The following is a 27,761-nucleotide window of genomic DNA, read 5'->3' as shown; positions in this document are numbered from 1 at the left end:
ATTGAAGATGTTGCTAGGATTTTATTAGAGTTTTTAAAATATACTAATTTTTTTTTAATATCTTATACGTATGTGTATGTGTTTGTTTTTATTGCTTTGCAGACGTATACAGCTGCAAAAACAAGCAAGGCGGAGCCTGACATTTGATGATCTGGGCATTTATCGTCTTCCGAAATCTCCGGAGTTCCAAAGTGAGTAGCAAAACATAAGTAGGACTTATCTTATAAAATTCGTGTTCCAATCGGTAATGTTTTGTCCCCTTTATCACTCGAAGGACGAGATAAGTGGTTGCTTCACCACCACGCAGCTTGTTGACGACAACCTGGACGGAATGGACATCGACCTCTCAAGGACGATGGTCTTGATTGAAGACGCCGAGGTCATCTACCTCTTGTCTCCCCTGAGCCACCACCTAGGTATGTCTAAATCTAAACATATTTGTATTTCCAGCCGATAACGTTTTCTCTTTTCCAGTCGCGGGCCATTCGGACGAGCCGAGAGGCATCTCAAAGCTTGTGGACGACGACCTGTTCGTGGGAACCTCCGAGGGACTGTAGAAGGCATCGCAGTTCTCGCTATTTCACCTGTCGAGCCCCTGAGCCACCACATAGGTATGTCCAAGTCTTGTCATTTTTGTAATCCAGCTGATAACGTTTTCCAGACGGAATGGGTAAAGACGTCAAGGTCATCTACCTCTGGCATAGCAACAAGGACAGAAACAAATTCCAAAATTATAACGACAGTCTGCTTTGCAACAAAATAGCAGCTACATGTAGAGCTAAGCTTAGGAAGCTCAACTAGTTGCTTAAGCCAACGAGCAAGCTCAGCCTTGGCAACAAAGATTGCTGTTCAAAGCAATTGTGGTGCCCTCGATGACGTATTGCGTCCAACTGTGGGGCATGGATTCAGTCTCGAACGTCAGACATCTTGAGCGCTGCGAGGAAGAAACGCCGAAAAGATGGATGGTAGGTCTTATTAACTTTTAGTAAATACATACTAAGCTTTTAATACATTACATTTAAAAAAGTATTCACAGAAAGCAGAAGCAAAGTCAGCAGAAAGAAAGGAAGAAATGGAGAAGGAGCTGGACGCTCACAATGCCACCAACAGCAAGGCTAAATAATTTCCTTTTTTTTAATTTTACATATGTTTGTTTATTTATTTTACTACAGTGGTGTTCGATGCCCTTTAGCGACCTTCAATGTCTTATTTACTAGTAACATTTTTATTAATAGCTCAAATTGCCTTATTAGATCTAGAATCAGCTGTAGCTATAATTCAATCATATGTATTCGCTGTATTAAGAACTTTATACTCTAGAAAAGTAAATGAATTGTAATGTCTACACATTCAAATCACCCTTTTCATTTAGTTGGTTATAGCCCATGACCTTTAACAGGAGCAATTGGAGCTATAACAAGTGTATCAGGTATAGTAAAATTATTTCATCAATATGATCTTTCATTTTCTTATTAGGTAATATTATCACTATTTTAACAGTTTATTAATGATGACGAAATGTACCACAAGAAGGTACATATCAAGGACTTCATACTTACGCTGTAACTATTGGGTTGTGATGAGGAATAATTTTATTTATTTTATCAGAAGTTTTATTTTTCGTTAGTTTTATTTGAGCTTTCTTTTTGAATTAGGAGCTTCATGACCTCCCTTAGGAATTATTTCATTTAATCCATTCCAAATTCCTTTATTAAATACAACTATTTTATTAGCTTCAGGAGTAACAGTAGCTTGAGCCCATCACAGTATAATAGAAAGAAATAATTCTCAATCCTCGGGGCATTATACGCTATGAGAACTTGCTCTTGCAGCCCGAGGAGAGTATCAAGCTGGTATTCTATTTCAACGGCTTGCCTTTAAGGAGATTAAAGACCAGCTCTCGAGGAGTGCATCCGCAGTGCATCCTTGGGTTGGGACCTTCGTTGGAGGTATTTCAACCAGCCCGCCCACGAGTGGATGAGCAAAATGAAGGTTGCCGATATAAAGGCTGTGCAGAGGCCATGGACTTGTGGTGCTATCGCGCAGTCCAGGACTGTGACCACTTTTCTCCGGAATCTTTAAACGAATCATGGGAAAGCTTAGCCATTGTGGTCACAATAAATTTAGCAATGTATCAGACTTCTAAATATGTAATTAAATTGATTCAAGAGAACACAATTCTGAATATTAATAAATATTTAAAACTTCTCTGTTTCTACACTTTTATCAAGCTAAAAATGCAATATTTTTGAATCAAAGCGCCATGTGTTCTTTCTCTTTATGAAGATGAGTCATATTTTTCCTAGTCTGGTAACACCAACCCCTCACCACTTTCTTCACAACTCCTTTCCCCTTAAGATGAGACAGCATTTTTTCGGTCTGGCAACGCTTGATTCTTTAAATTTCAGAGAAATTTTAAAGTTATATCGTTATTTTAAATTATATCGTATCATCGTAAAAAAAATACGATAAGTAAACGGACTATGGTGGATTGCAGTCTATTGGCTCTTAAATTTAAAAGACACTGAATCACGTAAGGGAATTATTTCACCCCATATCGAAACCGTTTAGACTTGTGGAATGAGAGTTCGTTTTGTCGGGAGTATGCATCCGCTTTTTTCTTGGAAACTGTTAGCAAGGACTTCATCCATTTTATAAAATTATTTTATTTTTATAGCTATTTTTAATTTAATTTTTTATGAAAATGAATCGTTTGCCTGCCTGAATCTGAACTGCACTGTGTTTGTTTGTATTGTAGTCAAGTTGGAGAGTTCTACAGCTGTGAAACTGGCGATGGCACTATCGTCGAAGGTGTCGTGTATCGGTTGTCGAGAAAGGGCCCGTAGGAGGGTAACTCGGCTATTTGGGTGTGTGCATCGACAATCACTATAAGTCTTCAATGGGAAACATTTTTGGCGATGGCAAACAGCTTTTGTGCTTTTCAGAGCTTTACTTCTGGGTTTTAGGGGTTCGTATCCCGGATACCTTGTGAAAATCGTGTGGTAATCAAAATCCAATTCAAAATATATATTTCTTATTACACGAAAATCTTTAGGTTTTCATAAGAGTGTTGCATTTTTAGCAATGTTTTATTAAGCAAAGTACAAAAATTATAAACTCCAATTTGGGATTGAAAGTATCTTTGTTTAGCAAATGTATGAAAACAGTTTGTCAAGTTCTATGGATCTTGCCATGAGGCTTGGTCTAATCCATTCCTTACCCAGTTTTCACTCGAAAGTGATAGAATTTCCCTTTAACAAAATAAAATGCCCATTGTTTGTTAAATCATTATACCCGTTACTCGTAGTGAAAAAGGGTACCGATTCAAATCTTTTTACATTTGTGACGCAGCTGTCCCGATTTCTGTGTACGCTACTCTATTTTCAAAAAACACAGGGAAAACAAATGCTGTCACAGTAGAAAACGTTTCGAACTTACCAGACCTAAGTAACCTAAATTAAGCTACAGAAACATGTTTAAAAACTTCTTAACGAAATCAATATAAACAAAACAATTCTCAATCTTTTTTTTTAAATACCTTAAAAAAGATTTTTTCTACCATTTTTGCAAAAGTGTACTTTTTTAAATTAAAATTTGTTGATCTAGTTTAAATAAACATTTTAATTAGGTAAATTTTTACATAAATCGTAGGTCGCTCCGATTTTTGTTAAATCAAATTTTCATAATTCCTCACCTCAGTGCTTTAACTGTTCGGTGATGCCAGCTTGGTCAAATACTTAAGCTCCCATTTTAAAATAACTGTTGCAAGGCAAGCGTTTTTCCCATACAAATAACTATGATCGATTTTCTCGAAAAAGTCTAAAGATCTCCACATTTGACGAATTTTTTTCGGATTGTACTTTGTAGAAAATAAATTTAAAAATAAATGAATCGATTTTTGTACCCGTTACTAGTAAAAGGGTATACTAGATTCGTCGGAAAGTATGTGACAGGCAGAAGGAAGAGTTTCCGACCCCATAAAGTATATATATTCTTGAACAGGATCACTAGCCGAGTCGATCTAGCCATGTCCGTCTGTCCGTCTGTCCGTCTGTCCGTCTGTCTGTCCGGATGAACGCTGAGATCTCGGAAACTATAAGAGCTAGGCTATTGAGATTTGGCATGCAGCTTCTTACGCAGCGCAAGTTTGCCACGCCCACTCTAACGCCCATAACGCTTAAATCTGTCTACCGTCGGTAGGTGGCGCATTTCAATCTCGCTTTGTTGCTTGGTCCCTTTGGTCCCATTAGCTGAGTAACGATGTCTCTGATAGTCGAAGCACTCGACTACAGCGTTCTTCCTTGTTCAATGTCAAACTGATATGCTTTCATATCAATTTGTAATTATACCCGTTACTCTTAGAGTAAAAGGCCGCCCACAAACCGCCCACAAACTTCAAAAAATCGTAAATATGAACGCGGATATATCGAAAACTATCGAAGACAGAGAATTGGAATTCCAGATTTAGATTTCGTACGCAGCGCAAGTTTGTTACGCGAATATGCCACGCCCACTCTAACGCCCATAAGCCGACCAAACCTGTGGCCCACACTTTCCATGCTAGAAAAAAAATTAAGCTGAAATGTAGTAGTCACGTCAATACCTAATAATTGACCCAAAAAAAATTTGCCACGCGCACTCTAACGCTCATAACGCATAAATCTGTCTTCCGCCTACACAGCCATATATTGAGATCGCGGGTAGGTGGCGCTTTTCAATCTCGCTTTGCTGCTTGCATATCTCCATATTCCTTTTGTCCCTATAGGTGAGTAACGGGTATCTGATAGTCGAGGTACTCGATTATAGCGTTCTTTCTTGTTTTTCATATCAGATTGATATGTTCGTAATATAAATATTAACCAGTTTCTATTTTACTTTTTTGGTTCTTTTATAAAAATGTACATTAAAAAAAAATTTGATTAAATTATTTATTTTTAATATATTTCGGACTTAGCAATGTATTGCCGTTTACCCTGACCTCAGTCCACTCAGGGCTAAAGCAGCGCAAGGGAGTCCATCTCCTGTCCTTAATAGATGCCATGCAGGACATGTGTGTAGTCCAGCCGGCGAAAAGCCAAAAAAAACAAGATAGGAAGTTAGCTTCGGCAAGCCGAAGATTGTATACCCTTGCAGTTATAAGAAATAATCAATGTTAGTAACACCATGTTACATTTTTAAAGATTGTTGCTAGCTTCAGTGATATTTGTGTAAAATTAAATTCGTAATGCAGAACTAATTAAAAAATAATATTTTCCAGCGTAGGAGGTTATATGTTAAAAAACACCTGAGCTATAATTTGTTTCATATTATTTTCCCACCAGTTTTCCGATCGTCCCAATGGCAGCTATATGATATAGTCGTCCGATTTTGATCAAATTAAATTCGAAATTCAGAACTAATTAAAAAATGTTATTTGCAAGTTTAGGAGGGTTTATGTCAAAAAACACCAATGATATAATTTTTTAAAATTATTTTTCAATTATTCCTATGGGAGCTATAAGATATAGTTGTCCGATCCGGCTGGTTTCGACTTATATACTACCTGCAAAAGAAAGAAGACTTTTGGGAAAGTTTCAGACCGATAGCTTTAAGACTGAGAGAACAGTTTGCGTAAAAACGGACGGACAGACGGACAGACGGACATGGCTAGATCGACTCGTTTAGTGATGCTGATCAAGCATATATATACTTATGGGGTCGGAAACGCCTCCTTCGCTGCGTTGCAAACTTCTGACTGAAATCATAATACCTCCTGCTAGGGCTTAAAAAGAGATATGTGAAAATTGAGAGGACAACATCAAACGGATATTGTTTCTTTTTTTCTCTGTGTAGTGGCAAATCATCCTTGTAAATATATTTTTCTTTAACGATGTTTTCTATGTATTGTGTCTAAAATAAAATAGAAAATGCATCTAAGATCACAAATATTTAAACCCTTAAATTAAATAAAAATCTGTTGAAGGAAACAAGGGTTAAAAAACCGAACAGCGTATAGTTTCCGCTTCAAATATCAAACAGAAAAAGGGTTAAAATGTTTAAATTCTTGTGACAGCCAGAGTGATTTTCCAAAGGAACATTTTCGGTGGTGTGGATAGATTCGACGTAGATGGGCATAACGTGCAGCAAAATCAATATTGAAATCAATATAAAAAACTGTACCCAGCAGCAGTTGTTTGTCACCCTCAGAGTAAAAAAATACACCCCCCAATATAAATACATACATACAAGTGCCACCGTTAGCATGTGTGTGTGCGCGGTAGAATGTAAATTCAATTTCCAAAACTATAAGCTTCAAAGAACATTTTAATTGTACATTTACAAATTTTACAACAATTAGTCTAGGCACGAGACGGTGGTGCCAAAAAAATTGTGTTTTCCAGAGCTTCCTTGCACTATTATTTGTATTACTTACCTGAAAAAATGAATAAATACGTTTCTAAAACAGGTGTTTTGCTGAAATTCACTGTGGACAGCAGTACATGTAGTGACGAAGTAGCCTCAAACTTAAAATCCGACCGAAAAAATTGTTACATCGAGCTAAAGGTATTTTTATCCTCTTCAAATTTTGTCTTGAATGTAAGAAAAGAAACTTTAAAAATTTGAGTTGAAATTTTAATGTATTCTTTATTGAAAAAATTAAATTAATACATTGTACTTTGGAAAGAATGTAACAGGTAGAAAGAGGCGTATGTAGTATATATATTCTCGATAACGGTCGATCTAGCCATAACTCTGTGATCTCGAAATTATGGAATGTTTTGAAAACAGGCAAAAGAGTACATATTCTTTTTTGTACGCTTGAGTTGAGCTTGACTTGTAGATTCTACTAGTGGTTTGTATACCATGTTATTTGTAGCCACATTTTTGGGACTTTACTCTACATTCTATTTTATTTATTTATTATATATTGTCCATATCTATCGGCATTTTAAGAGTGGTCTGAAGCGGTTCGTTGGCTAATAAGTTAAATTGGTTGCCTGAGTAACGGGTCAACGATGGTCTTTCTTTCTTTTTCTGCATAACTGAATTTTAAAATATATTATTTAAAAAACAAACTATTCATTTGGCCAAGACTAGTACCCTAAAAAAGATAGCAGACGACACCAAAAAACACTCGTCAAAACGCCAAATACGTAAGTACATGCATAATGTTGCGTACGCACACATACTCGCCAACCCACTGGTGTGTGTGCGCACACACACACATTTTGAGGGGCACTGGGGATGCTTCTGTTTCATCACTTTGGATGATCTCGTTTTTTATGTACCTTTGTGTATGTATGTACATATAACTAAGTTTTTTGTTTTCGCTTTTTTAATTTTTACTTAGGGTGGTGACGGTGGTGTTCCGACTGCACAAGCAGGCGGAAGGTGGCGGAGAGGGCCCATTCCGCCCGCTTCTGTTAGTCCCAAATCCTGTACCCAGAACCCAGAACCCAGAACCCAGAACCCAGGTCCCAGGTCCCAGTTCCAGGTCCTGTTCCCGTTACTGGTCGTCGTTCCCTGTTTTGAACGCACACTTTGCCTTTCCTCCGCACCACCACCAACTTCATTATAATTTTGTCGGGGTAGTTTTTTTTGTGTGCCGTGGCCGTGGCCCTTGACGTTGGCTTGGGAATACCCTGCGCGGCTGCTAGTCCATGGGAGTGGAGTGCTCGGTCGCGAAGGGGATTCACAGGCGACCAAGCCCAACCTCTAGAATGGCACCCCCAAAGTTTTTTGTCGGTCTGTGAAAAATTGGATAAAAAATTCTTGGCAGTTTTAGCATCTGAAATTTCCAGCATTGAATTATGGAAAATCGATTTTTTCGGTTTTGCAAAAATGAAAGGACATCTACCCTCGTCACATCAATATGTATTTGAAGGTACATACATACGTACATTAATATGTGCACTTATATATGTACACGTTGAAATGTGCGAGAGTTCTTGATTTGTGTACATTTTGCAATTCATCGGACTTATTTAACGATGCCTCCTGATATTAGAGAACTTTTCTGCCCTAGCTTTGTGGCAATATGGAAAGAGAGGAGTGCTAGCAAATCCGTTTTCCCGTTAATAAGAAAAGACATAATTTCATTAATATTTAGGAAGGTGGGCTTCGAAGACCACAATGAACAGTAAATCATACGGCTTGCGGTGGTCACGAACTGCCCTGTTCTGAGAAAACAATAATTATTGCTTAATAAATACTTATTTATGCGTGCACGAAAATATAAGTAAACATGAATATAAAATATGCGCATGGAGCATTGATTCCCCAAAAAATTGTATGTATGAAAAAAGTTTTCAGTCTTATTTAGACTCGACTGATGTCATTATGCTTCTACTTAAAATATCTACGCAGCGAAATGGAAAGAAAGTACCCATTTGTTATTGTCTCCTCAATACTCACATATCTCTTTTTTCATATCAAAATGATACGAATCCGTAGCAACTTGATGCAAAATCATATCAATTTAAAATGTTTATATGAATAAGTATCATACTGATATGAAAACTTGACAAATTGATGTTTTTCGTCTTTGGAAAAAGTATTACTGTGAATTCGCCTTTTTTGTGTAGCTATGGTATTTAGTATTCTATTAATGATATTTTTTAACAGAAATGTTTAAGTCGCCTGACATTTGACAAAAAGATTTCCCATAAAAGTGAAACAATTTTTTTTTTCTTTTGCAAATTGTTAGTATTTCAGATTTTAATGTGTTATTTTTTTTTTATACATTAAGTTGGTCTAATTTTCATTTATTTCCTTCTTGGGCACTGTAACTTCCTTTTCGGCGGCTGGACTGTCAAACTGGACATCAAGAATTACACGCCCATTTCGACCTTTGCGTTTGCCCTAATGCAAGTCCAACATAATCTTTTCGAGCACTTTGTTACAACTACCACAGCTCATATAATATCTTGTCATTCGAGATACCTATTAGTCTTCGATTAATATGTTAAAACAACTCGAGTTATTAGATTTGTAATTATACTCATATTTTGTAGCGCATGCTATGAAGTTAAGCATATGTTAGCAGGTAATTGTTAACCAACTAAACCAATTTTGTCGAAATTTAAATATGTTTACCAGTTGTGACTAGCGCTGTAATTTATAAGTTTTAAAACTTGTAGCGTTAGGAAGCCTAAAACAATAAACAATAAATAAACAAATAAATAAATAATTGAGGGGTCCGAGTACAGAGTGTTCGGTCATTTAAGTCCTTAAGTCATTAAGTCCATGAAATATTTTTATAATGGACCCGAAATATATTTAAAAAAAAGGTTTAAGCGAATTTATAGGATTTTTAATATTTATTTTTATACAAGAAATAAAAAGTTAAATGTAAGTAATATTGATATTACCAACATATTAATCTTATATGAAGAACAAAAAAAACGCTATAGTTCATTGCCTCGACTATTAGATACCCGTCCTAGCGCCACCTAGCCCATAGCGCCCCTAGCGGCTTGTTGGCGCATGAGTGAAAACAGCTGATTGCATGTGGTGTGCAATCTCTGTTAAATTTGCAAATTGTTGATTTTTATTTGGTTATAACTTTTTAATGCATGGTCTGATAAACCCAAGGAATATCGCTATAGTCGAGTACCTCGAATATCAGGTACGATAAACCGAGATTGAAATGCGCCACCTACCCGCGATCTCAATATATTATGTGGGCGGTAGACAGAATGAAGCGGCTTGGGCGTTGGAGTGGGCGTGGCAAATTTTTTTTTATATCAACTTATAGGTATTGATAAGAAATATACATTTCAATTAAAATTGAAACCAACTTGCTCTGCGCAGGAAGCCCAAGAATCTGCATGCCAAGTACCAATAGCTTTTATAGTTTTCGAGATCACAGCGTTCATACGGACTGACGGACATGGCTAGATCGACACGGCTAGTAATCCCGAACAAGAATGTACAAGGGTGGTCAAAAGTATTTTCACAAAAAAAAAGTTAAATATATTCCAAATTTGAACTTACATCTTGTTAACTTTGGCATCAATGGAAAGGTAATTTAAATGCCGTTTGAATGATACAATACATTTCTTAACACATTCAGTACTTATTGAAAAGGACGAATTTGTGTGAAAATGTCCCTTTTGAACTTTTTTCCTCGACTTGAAAACTTAAATTTTTTGATGCAAAAAGTTTCTTCAAACAAAAATAATTTGAAAATGCTTAGAAACATGCATTTTAGGCATATTTTTCTCTTTTTCATACAAATTTTTTCCGACAGTGTCACCTTTAAAAAACCATACAAAATATAAGCAAAATGATTTTTGAAAAATTCTTTTTGCAGTTACTATTATTTTTGTTTGAAGAAACTGTTTGCATCAAAAAATTTATGTTTTCAAGTCGAGGAAAAAAGTTCAAAAAGGACATTTTCACACAAATTCGTCCTTTTCAATAAGTACTGAATGTGTTAAGAAATGTATTGTATCATTCAAACGGCATTTAAATTACCTTTCCATTGATGCCAAAGTTAACAAGATGTAAGTTCAAATTATGAATATATTTAACTTTTTTTTTGTGAAAATACTTTTGACCACCCTTGTATATGCTTTATGGGGGAAACGCTTACTTCTACCAGTTACATACTTTCCGACAAATCTATTAGTAATTCAGGTACTCTACGAATGACGGTAACAATTACAAAATGGTTTAAAAGAATATCAGAATGATATGAAAAAATACCACTTTGATATTTAAAAATACCATACTGGTATTATGAATCGCATTATTTTCTTTCTCAAATTTTATGTGTGCATATCAATCTGGTATAATAATTCAAAATTGATATGTTCGAAAATATCAATACGACATGGCAACATAAGGGACCAAAATTGATATAAAAAACACCCGATTGATGACCAGTTTTGGTAGTTTTTCTCTGTATAAAAATCAACTCCAAATCAAATCAATCAAAATGTTCTTGGTCAAATAGACTAATGCAGATAACTCTTTAACTATACAAAATGGTAAGTTACTATTCTGTAAAGTTTTCAATATATTTCATACTAGCTGGAAGTCAAGTTCAAGCTAAGAAGTGTAGGATAAACTTACTTTTGGAAGTTATGAATTTAGCTTATCATTTTATCAGTTTTATATGTGGAGCCACTTTGAGGTCAAAGCACATCGTTTCAGTTGGATTTGCTTTTACATGACCGATTACAAGAAAAAGGGTGGATTTTATTTGGCCAATGATGACCACGCAATAGCATGTTTCAAGTCCCAAATGCTCCAACTTCAACGCATTTTATTTCACTTATTTCAAGGTGGATCATTGTCAAGTAATTAGTTGAATTTTTAAAATGTATCTATTGTATTTGCAAAAAGCGTAGTGCTTAAGATCAACATTTTTTGGTGGTGCCCCCGAATCAAATCTCGATAGCCAAATCGAAGGGTTGGTTCAGCGGGGCTATTTTCCCCGTCCTTCCTTCCTGCTTGTAAGTGAGATAGTGCTCAAACGCCGGCTGGCACAAGTTAGCTCGCTGCATCGATATTAACGCCGTTAATCGTATATCTCGGCACGCACGGACGGCAAAAAGGAAGGTCAAACAGTTGTCGGCCCACACACCCCCGTAGCCAAACACCCTGGCAGCTGGCCATCTCGGCTGCCCATCGAAATGTTAAGCAGGCGACGTACAAATTAAGTTCCTGCAAATTTCCGGCTTGCATCAAGGTAAATTAAACAAAGGCAATTAATGCGATTCGTGATTCTGATGCTGACACGGCAACGGAGATACTCCTTCCACCTTCACTTGTACTTGTAATAAAAACAACAGATTCGGGGAAGTAAAGTGTGCGTGGACTTGCCAGGTAAATAATAAATGGAAAGATTGTATACAAATTATATGTTAAAACAAGTTACAGCTTCGTTTCTGGACAGCCAGAGGTACAATTAAGGTACAATTAATATAATCTTTAAAAAAACATTTGCTCTTTCATAAACATAAAACGCCTGTGTAGGCAAATAGCTTCAATATTTCTCTTAAAATCACAAGTAACTTTCTTTAGTCAGTTTCTAGGCCACGAATTTAATCATTAATTACAGCGATTCCTTTGTTAATCACTATGGATAACCAAAATATTACATTCAAGACGAATCTTTTGAAATCGCGATCCATGATTTTTTATAAACTTTTTGCGATCTAGCCAACACTGAATGAATTTTTTTTCAGCAATAGGGCAAATCGCCGAATTTCTTATTTATTTATTTATTATTTACGCGAGTTCTTAAGGAATTGCTATCCATGGAGGATATTTAAATAATATTATGACAAGAACTAAAGTGCATATGTAATTTTTTAGAAAGTATCAAAAAGCTCACTTATTTGTTAGAACAAACCGGCAGCTTTGAAATTGAATTTATAGAAATTCTTAGAAAAAGTCCATCGAGGTCAAATTATTCGCGGGTTATGGAGTACAGGGTCCTGTTCTAGACTATTACCAAAAAAATAATGCAAGTAATATAAAAGCTGGTTGTTTCAGCCTAGTTCCAAGACATGTGAAGCCCACAAATTGAAACTATCACAGGTCTGTAGCTCAAGTTATTTAGATGTTACGGGCGTTCGAAATGTAGGTTTCAATACCGGTTTTCTCGCAAAACTACAGAGTTTTCCAAAAGAATAGCCCAGTTTCAATTTAACTTATAAGCTAATGGGGCAATATAATCAACTCTTGGCACGCCGATAGATATTAACAAATAAAATAAAATGTTTTTTACATTGAAAAAAATCTTGAAAGTGTGGCCGCCTCAAACATTTGTGGTTTGTGGCCGTTAGAGCGGGCGTGACACTCGGCTAAATCAAACGTCGGCTTCATACACACAAAAAAATCGATCGGTAAAATTGACCAATATAATAGTAAAACAGCCCTCAAACATCAAATTGTCAATTTTACCCATCATATAGTAACTTTTACAAAGAGAAAATTCTGACGTTCTCATCTGAGTTGAAAATGTTCTTAAAAATAGAACGAATTGGCGGTACTTAAGTACATTGTATGTACAAATAAACTATTAGTTCAGCCCTTAGTGTATAGTTATCAAAAAGTTGTTAAATAAACTCAATTTAACTTTTCTCTTTTCACCATTTCGTTTTTATATTGATACCAAAATGTACTTACACGGTTTTTAAGAACGAATGTTCTCAATTCAAGAACAATGTTCTCAATTCAAGTTTTCTCTGTGTATGTAATTCGAAAGCTAAGGGAGTGCGAGAGTGGTGGATATATGATAAAAGCAACTATAATTTTTTCACTAGCATACTATTTTCTTCTATAGCGCCACCTAGCCTACAGCGCCCCCAGCCGCTTGGTGGCGTATCGGTGAAAATAGCATTTGGTGTGCAATCTCGACAAAATATTAAAATATTTTGGCGCTAGACGTGTTTTTAGTGATATAGTCGTTTGTGGGTTTAAGAGTGGACGTGGCACCCTGCTAAATCAAACATGCTAAGTCCCAACATTCAGCTGATCTATGTGTTTGAGACTCTGGGTCTAGAGTTGGGAATCATAGGATAACTATTTTAATACACACAACACGTGAACGTTACTATGTTGGTAGTGGTTAAACTATTAAATAGTAAACAAAGCAAAAACAATTAATAATAAAGCATTTTTAGTGGTGAAGTAACATTTTTTATTGTTATTTAACTATCTACATTGGTCAATCTTACAAACCAAATTTGTTTGCGTTTGTTTGTATACATAGTAAAACTCAATCCCGAAATTAGCGACAGCTATCGGTGAATCATAAAAATATGTATCATTTGTTTGAAAATTGAGTAAATATCGATTTCCGCAAATTTGCCATTTCTATTCATCATATTCAAACGAAAATGCCATAATGGGTGGCTCGACGGCTGCAATGACTTCTTTATTAAGCTGTGTCATTGAAACATAATTAATTTCGATATGGTAGCGGATTCGCCTTCGAATTGGCTACATAAGACACATTATTCCATCTTCTCCTTTGCGAAAGTGGTCATAAAAACCACATAGTAAGCCATTGATTTGCCAGGGAGCGTAATTACGGGGAGTACTCTAAGCGTTCTGTGACACTTACTACTGTCCTGCAGCTTTTTCAGAATATATGCACCGAAATTATAGGTTTGGTTTGCTAATTCTCTTTTCCGAGCAGGAATTCATACCCACGCACTTTATTCAACCCCGGTTACCACCGAGGGTAACGCAATCGATGGCAATAATTATTTAGACTCGTAAATGTGTACATCTTAGGACATTCGCCTTCGTTTAATCTATTTTATCAGTTGTAGAACAGCTGATCTCAAAATCCTATTTACAGTTACCTGAAAACTTTTGAATTTATGTGTGTTAAAAACTTAACCAAGCCAAAAACCATCAAATTTGTTTAAAACATTTTGCTATATGGTTTTTTCCCGACATTTGTTTCGATGTAGTTGTATCCAAAAATTAGCAAAGCAATTTGTATATAATTTGATTATTCAACCGATTATTCACTGTCGATATCTTATAATAACTCCAAAGCAATTTTTGTATATTTTGTTGGTATTTTCTACAACTGTTTTCTGTTGTTATTTTATACGATAAGCCTAAATGTCCTTGATTCAAGTCCACTGACGTTAATTTAAGGAGTATTGAACTAAAGGGCAAGACCAAATAAAGCAACACATCAAAACGCTGACAAAAAAGTCACGAAAAAGTTTGAAACAAATTAAAAACAAGGAAGAACACTATAGTCAAGTACCTTGACTATCAGATACCCGTTACTCAGCTAATGGGACCAAAGGAATATAGAGATATGCAAGCAGCAAAGCGAGATTGAAATGCGCCACCTACCGGCGATCGACAGATTTAAGCGTTATGGGCGTTAGAATGGGCGTGGAAAATTTTTTTGGATCAATCAATAGGTATTGACGAGACCAATACATTTCAGTTAAAACTTTTCATCTAGCATGAAAATTGTGGGCGCCACAGGCTTGGGCGGCTTGTGGGCGTTAGAGTGGGCGTGGCACTCTGCTGAAACAAACTTGCGGTGCACAGGAATCTCAGGAATCTGCATGCCTTGTCCCAGTATTGTAGCTTGTATAGTTTCCGAGACATCAGCGTTCATACGGACGGACGGACAGACGGACATGGCTAGATCGACTCAGCTAGTGATCCTGATCAAGAATATATATACTTTATGGGGTCGGAAACGCTTCCTTCTGCCTGTTACATACTTTCCGCCGATACTTTCCCTTTTACTCTACGAGTAACGGGTATAACAAGAAAGGAAGTTAACTTCGGCAAGCCGAAGTTTGTATACCCTTGCAGTTATAATTATTAAATTTAAAAAATACAAAAAATTATATTCTCAATAGTATAAGATAATATGTCAAAAAACACCAAAGCTATAATTTGTTTCATATTATTTTCCCACCAATTTTCCGATCGTTCCTATGGCATTTTGATAAAATTAAATTCGAAATTTATAACGAATTAAAATATGTTATTTCCAAGCTTAGGAGGTTATGTGTTAAATAACACCAAAGAAATAATTAAAAAAAAATTTTTTTCTATTATTCCTATGGGAGCTTATAGTTGTCCGATCCTACTATATACTACCAGTATTGCAGCTTCCTTCTACCTGTTACATACTTTCCGACGAATTTAGTATACCCTTTTACTTTACCAGTAACGGGTATAAAAATAGGCTATTGTTATTGGTTCGAGTCCCGTTCGAGAAAATTTTTTTTAATTTGATATCTGAAAACGGTTTAAATACATCTTTGTTATTACAATTGATAAGGAAATGTTAGATATTATTCTTAAAAATCTTACACAACGTTTTCCGCGGGTGTTCAGTTCAAATGCCATGATAACCTATACTTGAACACAGTTCGAACCTTGAACAATCAAAACAACTTTTATTTATGTCGAAATGACACTATTTAGGGACAAATAAGATTATTTATACAATGTAGTATGTAGGATAAAATTGATCAAAAAATTGTTATCCTAGGTTTATCATTTTCACCCACACTTATTAAATTGACACTCAAAGTTTTTTTTTTGGGTGTAGGGGTCCAACTCTACCAGGATCTACCATCATCCTTCTTGGGGCAGTATTAAATATTACTTTGTAGTATATTTTGTCTTATTTCTTACCAAAATACTTATCTAAAAGTACATTACAACGGTCCGATATAAATTGACTTAATTTGCACAATTTTTAGGCTGTTATTAAATAATGACTTAAATGTGTGTTTGCTTGTCTGTCAGATTGTGGGGAACATTTTTATACTCGTTACTCGTAGAGCCTGTCTATCTGTCCGTCAGTATAAACGCTGAGGGCACTTGCAATAAAAGACCAATACATGTCTGTTTTCAGAAAATGTTGCCCTTATTTTGTTACCCAGTCGCCATTGACCCCCGTTTTAGGGCGATTTTCCTTGTTTTTAGGGCGATTTTACATTACAATTTCTATGAGTGTAGAACACAAATTTGTCACATATTAGCGTTTCCAAAGGATAAAATAAAAACATGAAGAAAAGTCTGAAAAATACCAACAAAACACTTTTTGAGCAGTCCACGTAGTGACGAAGCGCACCACGAGGGTGCGCGAAGGCGTCTACTATACATACACGAAGAAATGAAAATCTACTGTAATCGTACGATTGTTTTCAGTGATACATCAATCGAAAGGTATTGCGAAAACTAAAAGGTTTACACACCAAGACTTAAAAAAGAAGATCGGTTTGGGAGAAAGAGCGGTGAAAGTGTAAAAGTGAACATTTTGAGATATAAATACCCCTCGCTCTTAGCCTACTTTTATTCTCACTTAAAATACGCGTCGAATGAAACCGCAAATGGCAAAAATCTGATGATCTGTTCAAAAGTAATACGTAAAACAAGATTTGTTTGTCAGTTTTTCCTAAAACGTTATTTTAGAATCCTGAAAACTCTAGACGATGTTAAACAGCTCAATATAAGAAACATTGGCAGCGTTCAGCAGAATAACATGATAACTGATTACATTTAAGACATTTGACCGGTAAAACTCATGCAATTCAAATGTCTTTTTTAATTGGTCCTAGTGTAAGGTTTTGACAATCACTTTATAAACAAGTGTTTTTCAGTTAAAATTGCGTTTATAAAAACGATATGGGTTGCCACCGCAACTGTAGCATTGCACACAGCAACCGTGGACACGATAAAATTAAAAGTCCTGTACAGTCGTAAAGAATTTTACTTACTTCATGGTTTTTTAATAATAATTATGTTAATTCTTTTCGATATGTAACTCATCGATACACTCCAGCACGAAAAGGTAGTGTACTATTTATACCCCTTACTCGTAGAGTAAAAGGGTAAACTAGATTCGTCGGAAAGTATGTAACAGGCAGAAGGAAGCATTTCCGACCCCATAAAGTATAAATATTCTTGATCAGGATTACTAGCCGAGTCGATCTAACCATGTCTGTCTGTCCGTATGAAAACTAAGAAACTATAAGAGCTACAATACTAGGATTAGGCATGCAGATTCCTGAGATTCCTGCGCAGCGCAAGTTTGTTTCAGGAGGGTGCCACGCCCACTCAAACGCCCACAAACCGCCCAAACCTGTGGCTCCTACAGTTTTGATGCTAGAACTTATATTTTAACTGAAATGTATTGTTCTTATCAAAACCTATCTATTGACCCAACAAAAGTTTGCCACGCCCACTCTAACGCTCATAACGCTTAAATCTGTCTACCGCCCACATAACCATATATTGAGATCACGGGTAGGTGGCGCATTTTAATCTCGCTTTGCTGCTTGCATATATCCATTTCCCTTTGGTCCCTTTAGCTGAGTAACGGGTATCTGATAGTCGAGGTACTCGACGCTCCTTTTTTACTGATCTTGATGCAAGAATTATTGCATCATGATTAGTAACCATGTGCGTTCAGCAGATCTATAGTAAGAATTCCATACGTAATCAGGTATCATGTTGTTCTACCACTTAAAAAAAACAGCTAGTTTGGCGAGAAAGCAGCTATAAATAGCTCAATTTTGTTCACCCGCAACCACCGTTTAAAAATTATGGGAAAAAGTTTTTTTATGCCGATTTTTTCAGCTTTTTTTCTGATTTCTCAAAAACGGCTCTAACGATTTCAAAATATATTTTAAGGTGTATAGCTTCTGAGATTTTCAACTTTTGACTTACGACACATTGTTGTAAAAGTCTCGTTTAAAAGTTAATTATCAACAAAAATGGTCACATGGCATGTTCTAACACTGTGCGCATTGACCTTTTTTTGTGCGTATCCAAAGTTCTTCTCTGCTTTAAAAACATCTGATATGAAACAAAAACAAAAATCTAGTGACGATCGCACCTTCAGCATATACAATTTCTTAATTTTCTTACACTCGGCACGCTTTATCAAAATCCCTCAGCTAAACACAAGCATTTTGAATAGGAGCGTGCCAGCGTCAATAGATTTTTACCTCGTCAAGAGGTGTTTTTGCTTGATTATATGTTTAAACTAAATGGTTTGTTAATTCAATATTATAGAGCTATATTTTTAAGCAAGGTTAAAACTTTTTGGCTTTTTTGGTATTCTGGCGGAAGGAACCATATATAAACATATATTCTTTAATGGTCGGAGTTGTCATCTTTGCTGATTTGCAAAATTGTGACTGGAATTGTAAGCAAGGCTATAAAAGAGGCCAGGACCATTAAACAACATTTTTGGTCTTCGATTTTGGAGCTCCTTTTTTTCTAAGTGAGATGGCGAGAAAATCTTTCAAGAAATTTGTGAAATATCTTTAAATATAATTAGGGTATTCAATTGCGTTGCAAACGTTTGAAAAGTGTAAAAGTGTAAGCAGTTCCGACAACAATTTCCATACAAAATAGTTTTCAAGGCCTACAACACCCCAGCCTATGTATACAAATCTGTTGTACTTGTGTAGAAATAGGGGGTTAATAATGGGAAGGAACTTTATCTAAAATACTAAAAATATACTGAAAAGTTGGGTTAAAATCCATGGTAATGACAGTAAAAGGAAAGGAACAAATTTGAATTTTAAATGCAAAAGAAAAATATTTGTCTTCTGTAAAACAAAATAATTGAATAACAATTTCAATGGAAGAAAAACCCTCAAGGAAGAGAGCCAGGGAGGTCGAAACTAAGCGATGGTCATGGCCTTCTTCTCACAAAAATTTAAAAGTTATCTTTCTTTTTTACGTCAATATCCTGCAACGATGTTTTAAAATAGAGGGCGTTCACAATTCTCGTCTGGCAAACTTACAAAGTTTACACTTTTGCAACGCAATTGAATACCCTAAATGTGTATTAGAAAACATGTATTAAATTGTATTTTCCATTTCTCAATCAAATATTTTTGATGGTTTCATTTTGTCATTTTCAAATGAATGAAAGGGAATTAATTAAAAACCAGGGCTGAAGCAAGAACGGAAGTGCTGCTAAGGAAGTTTGAAAAAAAATAAAAGCACCCTGGGACAATGCCCAACTGAGCTGAAGAGATTTCACAGAGATTTAATTAATTACGTTGTCGTGCTGGTAATAGTGGCGCAAAACGTTAAATAGATAATTATGCTGGCAATTCCGGTCAAGGGCAACAGGACGGCCAAAGAGATGGGGTGCTTAATCTGCGGTCAACCCCGACAAAATTGTGAGGGGACAGTGTTTCAATTATAATTGTTTTAACGGAGTTTTAAATTGAGAGATTGGGGCGGCAACTGCGGATAAACAAAAGGCGCTTGACATCCGGAATTAAGGAAATAATAACAAATAAAGCTACGCAACTGTTTGCAGACTCGCCCGCACAGATTTTTTTTGAATTCATTTGGATAAGGAAGCATAAACCATTAGCATTAGTATGACACTTAACGAATTTAATTAGAGATGTTTGAATTCATCCCGCACGACTACTTCCTCAAAGCCCGTATGCTTCCGAGCTAACTTCCCTTCAGTACCGCCCGTCGCATTTTTAGCGGTGAATCATATTCCATTATTTCATCACTAGTGCCTAATTATCTGTAATTTTGTTAGAAAAATTGTGATGATTTTAACATTGGCACATTCTACGAGTCGTAAGTAAAACACCATCACACAATTTTCTTAATTTAATCACTCTATTTTCATCAGCAATCACTTTATTTTCATCACCTTTTAAGCCTTTTTAAGAAGGACACACAGAAAGAATTCTGACGTTCTCATCTGAGTTTAAAATGTTCTTATAATGAAAACGGCATTTCTGAGCTCAAAATGTTCTCGTTGTGATTGAATCAAGTTGAGTTTGTTCTTAAAATTTGGTTAAATCAAAATGTTATACATTTAGCACGTGGTTCTTAAATCAAAATCAATTTGTTCTCAAAAGCCTAATAGTTTCCAAAAGTTTTTTAAAGTAAGAACGGAAAGAACTAAAAATAGAACAAAAGGTGAGCTGCATTTGGACTTGAATTGGTTTGTTGCGTATTTTTTATAACGCGTTAGTATCTTTCGGTTAACACTTAGCACGCGTTAGACCCTTCTTCTTTGCTCTTCTTCATCTGAACCATTCGGCTGGCACATTTTATCTGCGTTTCGATTTGTTTGTGCCGCATATATTGCAAAAAGTTTAAAGTGATGGAAAGTGAAGTAACCAGATATTAAAATGGAGTAGGTATTGACGAGACCAATGCATTTCAGTTAAAAGTTTTTATCTAGCATGGAAATTGTGGGCGCCACAGGCTTGGGCGGTTTGTGGGCGTTAGAGTGGGCGTGGCAAACTTTTTTTGGATCAATCGATAGGTATTGACGAGAACAATACATTTCAGTTAAAAGTTTTATTCTAGTATCAAAGCTGTAGGAGCCACAGTTTTGGGCGGTTTGTGGGCGTTGGAGTGGGCGTGGCACTCTGCTGAAACAAACTTGCGCTGCGCAGGAATCTCAGGAATCTGCATGCCTAATCCCAGTATTGTAGCTTGTATAGTTTCCGAGATCTCAGCGTTCATATGGACAGACGGACATAGCTAGATGGACTCGGCTAGTGATCCTGATCAAGAATATATATACTTTATGGGGTCGGAAACGCTTCCTTCTGCCTGTTACATACTTTCCGACGAATCTAGTATACCCTTTTACTCTACGAGTAACGGGTGTAAAAATATTGTTATTTTTTTACTTCCTTATTTTTGTAAACAGAATATGCGAACACTACGGATTCCCCATTTCACTGAAATGTATAAAATTGTTTCTTATCCGACTAACGTAACAGATTTTAAATATTGTGACTATATATAATAATGCAGAAATACCTATTGACGGTGCTAAAAATATTGACACGTTTATCTTACAACATTTTTCATATCATTTTTTAAATATGATTATACATTTGACTAAGCAAATTAAATTTTTAAAATATTCTCATTTTTTAAATAAAATTGTACCTACAGTGATAGCAAAAGTGAGTACATGTTTATAAAGTTTGACTGTTGGACGCTTAAAAAGTTAACCGCATTGCAATGGAACACAGATTTTTTTGTTCATTCGTTGGTGATTTTTACATTAAATTGCTGCTTGAGAAGGCAAAAATACTATTAAGGATATTTTCGGACCCATCTCGGCTTTATTAAGCATCAAACGGATCATTCCATACATTTTTTTATTTTTTTGTAAACTTATATGCGAGATGATTATACCCGTTACCTTTTCTACTTTCATTGCGGTTTCTCCATGCAGAACCAATCAACTTCTTAAAAGACTACCAACGGTAGACGCTAATAATACATTTTATTTTGAGTTTATATATAACATTGTCACAACGTGATTATTCACTGTAACATACAAAATCAACAAAGTCAACATATATGTGAAAAAATTTATGAATATGCAACATTTATGCTTCTTTGGACGGGCAGAGTTAGATATTCAAAAACTGTTACCGAAAATTTACATTTTATCCCTCTAGAGGTGAAAACAACAAAGGCCTATGCTTATTTATTACTAACATTCTTTTGGACTGATAACCATTCCGTATCCCCTATACCGCACACACCTTAACTGGCTTTAGATGAATGGAAAGGCACAGCTAGCTCAGTTCGACTCCATATGAATGAATTCAAATTCATTTTGCATTTTTTAAATTGTTGATCGTGCTGGTAGCTTTTGCTGTTTTGGAGCATCCGATATACAATTTTCATTGAAGGGTAGGTATACAAATGTAAATCAAAACAGATACCAGACCAAGTAGGTGACGAGTCGTAAAGATCAAGAAAACATTGTAATTTACACTGACAAACCTATTTATTAAAAGAGTCTAAAATTGAGAAAAATGTTTATAAATTGAAAATCTTTGTAGACAGAAATGAGTCAAGATCGAATGTTCCCAAATTAGGAAAAAATGCCTTAAAACAAGATCCATTGGTATTGTTATAACCTTGAAGAGGGTATAATGATTTCAGTCGGAATGTTGCAACGCAGTGAAGGAGACGTTTCCGACCCCATAAAGTATATATATTCAACATCACTAGTCGATCTAGCCGTGTCCGTCTGTCCGTTTCTACGCAAGCTAGTCTCTCAGTTTAAATCTATCGGGATGAAATCTTCCCAAAAGTCTTGTTTCTATTACAGGTAGTAAATAATCTTATCGGGCAACTATATCCTATAGCTCTCATTGAAATAATGGAAAAAATAATAATTAGGAATTTTTTAAATATATAAGAATTTGAAGTTATATTTAAATCATATTTTATTGTAAAAGGCTGTGACACTTTGAATTTTAGCCATTTCTAGTTTTTTCCCGCAAAACTAGCTGGTTTTTAAAATAGTTGTAGAACAAATGTTTTTCGGCCCAATAAAAAAATACCACAAAAAAATGTAGAACCGTAACACGAAAAATACGGCATACCGACAAACATACTTTCAGGTTTCTATTTGAAAATGGCCTTAAATTATTTTAAATTGCATAACTCTGTACTGCCGTCCACAGTGATATATTCTTGATCGGAACGACTGCCCGAGTCGAACTAGACTCGTTTGTCTTTCCGCCTGCCTGTACGTCCGTATGAACGCTGAGATCTGGCAAACTATAAAAGCTAAAATGTTGGGATCTGGCGTTCAGATTCTTAGGGTTCTTGCACAGCGCAAGTTTATTTCAGCAAGCTGCCACGCCCATTCTAACGCCCACAAAAGCCCATAACTCTAAAACCATCCGTTGTCCACATTTTTTAATATTTTATTAAAGTGTAAATGGGACTGTGCTCTGAATATCAATACCTATCCACATGCCAATACAATTGTTCACATAGGACTATAGGTTAAAAAGCGATAAGCAAATAATGTGAGTAATTTCGGCGGGAGACGATCGCACTCCTTTTAACTAACAGTAGTCAATACTCTACATATTACGAATTGCGGTTGTTCCACTTAAATATATATAGAGAGTCGGGTATGTATCGTTAATAGCGTTAAAAACTTCTAAACAAACATAAAATATGTTTTTAAGGCTATAAAAACCATTGCCTTGTGCTCTGTTATAATAAAATACCTTGCTGATAACATTTTGATAAGCATTTAGCATTTGGAAATTGTTAGAATAGTTTAATACTGCAAATAGAAGGTGTATATACGTAGTGCAATATACTTTAACAGTCTAAGTATAGATGTTTGCTAGCACTTAACCTTCACGGCTTGTGTTCCTCAAGGGGTCGGTTTCGGATACCCTCCCCTTAACATCCGTATATTACATAGCCATCAACAGGTGACGGGTTATGGACAAATTTGTTGTTCCATATTTTTAGAATACAACATGTCCCAATCCCCCCGTGGATCGCGCATGTGTACTCTATATACGACTCCTAGTGCCATTACGTTGATAGCATCGGCCTACGCGTCTTACCTTTTCATTCATGTGTTTGAACAAACGATATATTTCGTGAATGCGGGTAAGAAAGTGTATCTTTTGACTCGAATATTATGATTTTTAAAGTGTGGTTCAAACAGTAAAGTTTAGCGACCTGAGGCGGGATCATAGCCGAAGCGTAATCCGAAACTGAGCCGAAATCAAACCCAAACGCGTTAAATGTGAGGCCAAGAGGGTCAGGTAGTCCAGTTGGAGTAGGTCTCTTCTCAATGAAAATACAGAACAAACGTCGTATCACATCAATAAATTGTCAACTAAACGTAAAAGAGTCGGCCCACATGCAGGGCAAGCAACAACAAGACAAAAAAGACGAAGGTTCGAACCAAAAACAAGAAAGATCTCTGTAGACGTGTTCTTCGACAGTGAAGATACCTGCTACTTAAACCCTAAAATAAGCTAGGAACGTCATATATATATCTATTATGTTATAAATATATTAGCTTCGTGTCTAGCCTTATATGTTGTGTTTAAGTGCTGATTGTAAATACTTAACATTTATTTATTTATTCAATATTTTACTTTATTCGTTCGAAATCCATATACCCATATATACCCATCTGCTACTAGGTGCGTACTTTGATAGCGACAACCGAATATCGTCTTCAAAACACAAGCACCAACTGAAGCAAATGACCGTTAATGAGAACCTTATAAATTCGTCATAAAAGTATAGCCAAGAATGGAGTAAGGATAGACAAACCGCTAGTCTGAACACCTATGTATGGCCGCTTTTGTACAATATGTACGAGTATGTTCACATACTCGTACACAGGAACGATATTTTTAAATAAATGTTAGCTTAGATACTAACCTTGTCACGTTAAATCAAATGTGTTAGTGACTCCTTACCGGAGGAGTTTAAACCGAGCTTTGCTAAAGCGAGTATATCGGCCAGCGAGGGCTTAGTCTATTTGTCGGAAAGGTAGTAACGAGTAGAAGGCATCAAGGCATTCGACTGCAGCGTTCCTACTTGTTTCTCTTTACTTTAAGGCCACGGTCAAAAATTGTTTGAATTAGTTGCGCAAGGGGTGATTACAAGGCTCACATGTACAATATCAATTCTAAACCTCAAAGTCAAAGGGTATACTAGATTCGTCGGGAATTATGAAACATATGTATATATTCTTGATCAGGATTACTAGTCGAGTCGATCTTGCCATGTCCGTCTGTCCGCATGAATGCTGAGATCTCGGAAACTATAAGAGTTAGAATGTTGGGACTCAGCATACAGATTCTTGGTCTTCTTGCCACGCTAACTGGTCAGGTTGCCACTCTTACTTTAACGCCCATAACGCTAAAACCCGTATAACGCCCACATTTTTTAATATTTTGAAAAAATTCAAATCGAACCATTCACTTGGAAGATATATCCAAGCCATACTAAATAATCACAAAATGCAATTGAGTGTGAAGGGGATGGACATATATTCATACAGCAAATCGGTTGCTTACGAAATTTTAATAGCGCCACCTAGGTTTTTCGTTATGTGGCGTGTTAGTGAAATCTCGTAAGCAGCCGATAGGAATGACGCTTCTTTGTTAGCTGAGTAACGGGTATCTAATAGTCGAGGCCGTCGACAATAGCGGTTTTTCTTGTTTTATATTCTGATAGACGTCCGATCCAATAATCCGGGACTTCCTTAGCCAATAACTGTTAAAACATTAGTTTTTTTCCGAGTCAAAGACGGAAACCTCGTTGAGAGTTTGTTTGATCACCTGTATTTACTTAACGTATTCAACACAAAGACGTTTGCATACTGCATATCTGAGAATGTATGTTTATGTGTATGTGGACTTGTATACACACGGTAATTGTACATCAATATGTGATAACACGAAACGTTAGGTTTCTATCTAAATCCCAATAGTAAATATATATACATTCAGAAATGCAGTGGACTCAACTATTTATAGCTGACCAGCTTCTCACATTTCCGTTGGCTCCTTCCAAATCAATTAACCATAATTTCGGGGAGTGGTCGCTCATCCCAATAAACTTCGTATGCCATGGCCCCGGCCCCACGCAACTGTTTGTTAATGACTTGTGTAATTCCTCAATATTGAGTTACTGTTTGTCAAATTTGTGTGTGCTTGGCAGTCAAGGAGTTACCAACCAAAACCTGAAGTCGTTAAGCAGATTCATGTCTTTCGGAAATACTTTCTCTTAGCCAGGTAAGATCGACTAAATATCACGACATTGGTTCTTTATGCCCGCTGGAACGTGTGATTTAAGTTTTAACTGACCGAATACCCTGAACAACAAAATTGACTTTTTTAAAAGGTGCTGGCTAATGGGCATTAAATTATGTTGATGTAGACGTGTTTAAGCATATCTGCATACATGGTTTTTATTTCTAACGTGTGGTATTTGTGAATTCGCAATTTGAAACAAATGTTCAACTTCAAAAATGATATATTTTTAAGAACATTTTCAACTCAGATGGAAACGTCAGAATTTTCAATGTGTAGGCGTAGCACCCTGTTGAAATAAACCTGCGATGCGCAAGAATCTTTCGATTTTGCGTTATAAGACCCACATTTTTAGTTTTAATAGTTGCTGAGATCTCAGACGGACCCGAAGGCCTAGCACTACTAGGATAGTGATCCTGACCAAGAGCATTTGTATATTTTATAGGCTCAGAAACGCATCCTTCTGCCTGTTACATACTTTCCAGAGAATACAATATTCCATTTTACTCTAAGTGTAACTGATATAAAAATAGGGGCCCTATAAACTGTTTCCCATTTGGTAAATTGGCACCACTTAGGGGCGAATACTTAAATTGTTTATTTTTATGATTTGTTCTATTTTGAAATGAAAATTAACATCTTTACACATGGTGTCTCGAGTTGGTTGGGCGTGGCACATCGGCTTGCTGCTGATCAAGATACATACATACATACTTTCCACCGAACACAATATATATACCCTTTTACTCAACGAGCAATAGGTAGAAATACCGCAAATCATTGGTGTGAGGCAAATTACATTTAGAAAAATGTAATTTATCGAAATAAGAACTGTCGGACAAGGACATCGGCCTATCTAGACGTTATAGGTACTTGAATCTAAGCACACTTTTATCGAGAATAAAAATTTCATTTTAGATTAAGATGTTCTTGGAAAAACAGAAGGTTGCTAATTTTTTGTCCAAAATGTACTAAGGACCTTCAGATTGATTTCCAACTTAATCTGCCCTTAAACATATATTGATAATTAAAAAATGTGTGGTTTTAAAATTAGTTACAGAATCTAAGAAATGTTCTTATATCTGTTTTTACATATATATGAATTAAGAGTAAAAGAAAATTTGCAATCTTCCTAGAAAAATAAAAGAAAGAGCACTCAAAGAACTTACGGTCTTTTTAGTTTAGAACAAGAATGCCATCGCCTTGTAGTCGCCAAATTCTGAGCAGGTTAGAGTGTGGGGTGCAGAGCTCCTTTTACCCGCCCTCAAAACATGAAAGCAAAAAAGTTGGTATAGACAATATCTGCATACATTTTCATATATAAGAATATATATGCAAACCCTAATACCCTGCCGTGCATTAGCGGGCGTGTAAAAGCGAGAGTAACGCATGGGGCAGAAACTGAAAGAGACTGAGTTGCAGAAAGGGGTTTTCTCTTTTCCATCCCCTTTCCCTCTGACATGCGTGCTTTATTCATTTCTAGTTAAAAGTGTAAACGCAGACGCGAATTCGACGTAGACTACTGCTTAAATATGTACTTCGTCGTGGTATCTTCCTTTAGCAGAAAACTCTTTATGTATATGATTACGACGACTATTGCAGGATCTTGAGTGTGCGACAGTGAGAGTATTTGTAGGTGAGAGATAGAGGTAGTACTTTCGGTGTCTTACCGTTGGCCTAGCAAATTTCCATATGATT

At 36.0% G+C, this 27,761-nt stretch overlaps 1 long non-coding RNA gene across 1 annotated transcript; it reads right to left on the bottom strand.

Annotated features, from left to right (window-relative positions):
* Position 1: 1 nt before the first annotated feature.
* LOC118879782 (uncharacterized) lies at positions 2-27,753 on the bottom strand. Its single transcript, XR_011604547.1, has 2 exons — positions 27,233-27,753; positions 2-934 (listed from the first exon to the last, which is right to left on the bottom strand). It is a non-coding gene; the product is annotated as an uncharacterized lncRNA (long non-coding RNA).
* Between the last annotated feature and the right edge of the window lie 8 nt (positions 27,754-27,761).

Source organism: Drosophila suzukii, chromosome 4 (assembly GCF_043229965.1).
Source record: "Drosophila suzukii chromosome 4, CBGP_Dsuzu_IsoJpt1.0, whole genome shotgun sequence".
NCBI classification, from domain to species: Eukaryota; Metazoa; Arthropoda; class Insecta; order Diptera; family Drosophilidae; genus Drosophila; species Drosophila suzukii.
This window is presented reverse-complemented; position numbering and strand designations above follow the sequence as displayed.